A 5,042-nucleotide genomic window follows, 5' to 3' on the forward strand; every position below is an offset into this window, starting at 1 on the left:
ATCCTGGACAACAGAGTGAGACTCCATCTTAAAACAAAACAAAACAAACAAACAAAAACGGCAGGCCAGATGCGGTGGCTCATGCTTGTAATCCCAGCACTTGGGAGGCCCAGGCGGGTGGATTATCTGAGGTCAGGAGTTTGAGACCAGCCTGGCTGACTTGGTGAAACCCTGTCTCTACTAAAAATACAAAAAATTAGCCAGGTGTGGTGGTCGGCGCCTGTAATCCCAGCTACTTGGGAGGCTGAGGCAGGCGAATCACTTGAACCTGGGAGGCAGAGGTTGCAGTGAGCCGAGATCATGCCACTGCACTCCAGCCTGGGCAACAAGAACAAAACTCTGTCTCAAAACAAAAAACAAAACATAACAAAAATGGTAAATGCGTATGTAGTTTTTTTTTTCTTGGTGTAGAACATTTATTTATTTTTCCCATGAATCAAAGTTTAGTTCAGTGGGAAATAATTTTAATCAAAGAATTGTACATTTTCTTCCCACATATCCTGCTTTGTATTAGGAAACTATATTGTGATCCATTTCACTATAAGTAAAATATTGCAAAATATTTACAGGAAAGTATTAAAAATAACTGAAACACAAAAGGCAAGATGAGATAAACTGGTTTTTCAGAAATCTCTACTCCAGTGCCCATAGCACACAAGAAGAGAGTCAAAACAAATAAGTAACTAAGATTCCCTGATCACAAATTTCCAAAGAACTGGAGAAGGGAAAGAAACAGGGTGAAAATGGTGGTGTGAAAGGGAATGGATGTTAGCAGCACTGCTTCAATAACTGATCTATTCTGAATGAAATACCCTCTTTTCTGTGCAGTAAATTCTGAACAAGGCTATATTTTAGGATATTCCTTGAACTGAAATTAGAAAACACCCTGACAACGGAAGCGGTTCTTCCTTCTAAGTTTAATAAGAGCCTCTTTCTCCATGGGCCACTGTTGTGAACAAAAGCCTGTTCGGGCATCAAAAGCTGTCACAGCAGCCCTTCCATCTCTTTCATGAAAGCCTCATAGACATCATCCTTACTTTGTACTGAGACAGGAACAGAAGGACCAGATTTGGGTGCTGCTTTGGCAAGAGGCACAGCAGAATCATCCTCTGATTTTCTTTTCTTTTCTTTTTTTTTTTTTTGAGACAAAGTCTCGCTCTGTCACCCAGGCTGGAGTGCAGTGGTGCGATCTCAGCTCACTGCAACCTCCACCTTCTGGGTTCAAGCCATTCTCCTGCCTCAGCCTACTGAGTAGCTGGGACTATAGGTGTACATGCCTGGCTAATTTTTGTATTTTTAGTAGAGATGGGGGGTTTCGCCATGTTGGCTAGGCTGGTCTCAAAGTCCTGACCTCAGGTGATCTCCCCACCTTGGCCTCCTAAAGTGCTGGGATTACAGGCGTGAGCCACAGTGCCCAGCCCCTCTGACTTTCTTTGGAGAGCAGCAGTAGCCCCTTTATTCTCCTGATGTACTGTGAGTGCAGTGGGCAAAAATCGAGTAATCTCTGCCTTGGGATTAGTGATCTGTGGCTTGGCACTGATGGTTGCTGTGGCTTTCTTCTCAATGGTGGCTGCACTCATATCATCTGCCTTGGGCCGCTGAATCAAGTTGGGCGGTGCATTGAAAACCCCAGGGTTCGGCCAGGGAGCTGGTAGGAAAAGCCCAGCGGGGGCAGGTCCAAGTGGAGGTACCAATGGTGGGCGCATCATGCCAGGATGAGGTGGAGGAACACCCAGAGGTGCAGGGGGAGGTGTTTTCGGTGGGGGTCCCCTAGGAGGGGGACCAGGAGGCAGACCTGGAGGTGGACCTGGGGGAGGGCCAGGTCAGGCTGGTGTTGGTCCTGGAGGTAAAAAGTCGGGGTAAAGGCCCTCGGAATCCTGGCATTCCAGGTGATCTCAGGAATGGAGGAGCTCCTGGAGGTGGGCCAAGAGGCCATAATGGTGGAGCAGGTGGTGGTCCAAGAGATGGTGGTCCTGGGATGGGACGTGCTTGTATCTGAGAAAGAGGAACATGTGTGTGGCATTTAAGATGTATAAATTATTCTGCAATTGCAAACAATGCTTCAATAATAAACCTTGTGCAAATGGATTTTCTTACTGTTGGAAGTGTATCTTCAGGGTGAATTCCTAGAAGAGGGATTGCTGATTCAAAGGTAAATGCAGGAACAGGCGCAGTGGCTCATGCCTATAATCCCAGCACTTTGGGAGGCCGAGGCAGGAGGATCACTTGAGGTCAAGAGTTCGAAACCAGCCTGGCCAACATGGTGAAACCCTGTCTCTACTAAAAATACAAAAATTAGCTGGGTGGCAGACGCCTGTCTGTGAAGAAGCGATGGATGTGTCATCAGAATGAGACTCTTCTTTATGCTGTTTTTGTGATTGTTTTTCTGCTTCAGAGTCATCAGAATCATCTTCATCATCGTCCTCTGAAAATTCCTCTACTTCTGGTCTCTCCTCAGGGACTTCTTGACCTGCCATGGAAGCATCATGGCTTGAAGAGGACTTAACCCCTTCATGTTCTTCTTTTTCTTCCTTGATTTTCCAGGCATCTCTGCAAACCGTACACTCAGACCTGAGTTGTTTTCTTCATTGCTGTCTCTCTCACCATCATCACGGTACACAATTCATCCCCCCACTTTCTCCATCTGATCTGTTGGTGTCACCATCATCAGGATTGTTACCATGCTTATGTTGGTCCTTGTCCTCAGAAGGGCCATCATCTTCACTGGCGCTAGAAACATCATCACCATGACCTTGCCGGGCAAGTTCAGGATTATATAACATGTCTTCTTCATCTCGCCCATGAAGGGGAAGATCTAGGGCAAAACCCACTTTACGGCCATACATGTGCAAGACTTCAGGAGGAGGTGGGCCGGGGAAGAGCCAGGAGATTTTCTGCCAGGGGGCAAACGTGGAACATTATGCCCAAGAAGAGGAAGGATAGAAACTGCCCGAGTTGGAGGTCCATAGGCTGAGGTTTTCCTAAGGATGGAGAGTGGCTGGGACCAGGAAGTGGAATGTCCTGGATCAAAATGTTGGAAGGAGCACGCGGCACATCTGGCAAAAGAATGCTCTCCACTTCCGCTTGCTGAGCATTCTCGACAGCATCAAAACATTGCCTAAGTTGAGCCCTCTTCTGTTCATACTCTACTTCTAGTTTTTCAAGTCCTTGTAAATATCTGGATTTTCTTTTTCATAGTCATAGAATATGTTCAAAGGTTTCACGCAGTTTTTTACGCTTGTTTTTCAGTACTTTCTCATTTAATTGTGGCTGTTGCAGTGGGTTAAACTCCATTTCATCCAGTTTCTCCATGTCCCGGGTAATCTGTTTGGGATCCTTCATTTTTAAAAACGCAGCTCTGGCCGGGCGCAGTGGCTCACGCCTGTAATCCCAGCACTTTGGGAGGCCGAGGCAGGTAGATCACCTGAGGTCAGCAGTTCGAGACCAGCCTGGCCAACATGGTGAAACCTCATCTCTACTAAAAATACAAAAATTAGCCAGGTGTGGTGGCACGCGCCTGTAATCCCAGCTACTTGGGAGGCTGAGGCAGGAGAATCGCTGGAGATGGAGGTTGCAGTGAGCCGAGATCGCGCCACTGCGCTCCAGCCTGGGCGACAAGAGCAAAACTCCACCTCAAAAATACCAAAACCAAACCAAAACAACAACAACAACAAACACTGCAGCTCGAACCGTCATGCGCTGTTTTTTGTTCTTTAATTCTCTCTTCTGGGATTCCTTTCGGACTTGGTCTGTGGGGTTCAGAAATTTTCCACTGTTGGTGGATGATGTAGATCTCCGTCCCATGTTGAAAATTTGTGTGGTTTACTTGTTCATTTAAAAAAAAAAAAAGAAAGAGAAAAGAAAAGGGAGAAAGAAAAACACTTCTGCTGTGCTCCCAGGACTGTGAGAAGTGGGGAGGCGGCGATTCCCGGCCTCTTTCACTTTGTAAGGGCCTCTGGGTCAACCCCTCAGCCACTGCCATCGTGAAACCTTGCGCCCCTCCCGCATATGTAGTTTTGTGAAATGCTGCCACATTACCCTTTACAGGGTTGTACTTATTCACATGTCCCCTAGCCATGCATGAGAGGCTTGTCTATCCACTGCGTTACCATCAGAGCGTATTGTTATATTTTTTAAATGTTGAAGATATAGGCTTGGTGCAGTGGCTCACACCTACAGTCCTAGCACTGTACAGCTAAGGCGAGTGGGTCACTTCAGCCCAGGAATTCCAGACCAGCCTGGGCAACATAGTTAAACCTCATCTCTACAAAAATACAAAAAGTTAGCAGGGCGTTGTGGCACGAACCATGACCGCACTGCTGCACTCTGGCCTGGGTGACAAAGTGAGCCTCTGTCTTAAAAAACAAAATAAAAGAAAATATTATAGGTGAGAAATGGTATTTTAGTGTAGTTTTAATTGACATCTCTCTTATGAATTAGGTTGAAAAATCTTTCATATATGTGTGTGTGTGTGTGTGTGTACGTGTGTATGTGTGTACGTGTGTATGTATGTGTGTGTGTGTGTGTGTGTGTCTGTGTATAAATTCCCCATTCTTATCTTTTGCCATTTTTTTCTATCGGGTTAAAAAAAATCTAAGCTGAGTGCAGTGGCACATGCCTATAGTCTCAGCTACTTGGGAGATGGGAGGATTGCTTGGGCCAGGAGTTTGAGGCTGCAATGCTCAAAGATGGTGAGATAGCACCTATGAATGGCCATTGCACTCCAGCCTGGGCAACATAGTGAGACCCTCATCTCTAAAAATGAAAAACAAAATATAAGTAAATAAACATTTTAAAAAATAAACCTTTATTCATTTATTTATTTATTTTGAGAGAGGGTCTCACTCTGTCACCAAGGCTGGAGTGCAGTGGCACTATCACAACTCACTGCGGCCTCCACCTCCCGGGCTCAGACGATCCTCCCACCTCAGCCTCCCACGTAGCTTGAACGGCAGATGTGCGCCACCATGCCTGGCTAATTATTTTTATTCTTTTGTAGAGACAAGTTCTTATCTTGTTTCCCAGGCTGATCTCAAACTCCT

The 5,042-nt window shown here is 46.0% G+C and overlaps 1 pseudogene; it reads right to left on the reverse strand.

Annotated features, from left to right (window-relative positions):
- Positions 1-668: 668 nt before the first annotated feature.
- LOC100974843 (WW domain-binding protein 11-like) lies at positions 669-4,358 on the reverse strand (annotated as a pseudogene).
- Positions 4,359-5,042: the final 684 nt, after the last annotated feature.

This window comes from Pan paniscus, chromosome 13 (genome assembly GCF_029289425.2).
Source record: "Pan paniscus chromosome 13, NHGRI_mPanPan1-v2.0_pri, whole genome shotgun sequence".
In the NCBI taxonomy this organism is placed as follows: Eukaryota; Metazoa; Chordata; class Mammalia; order Primates; family Hominidae; genus Pan; species Pan paniscus.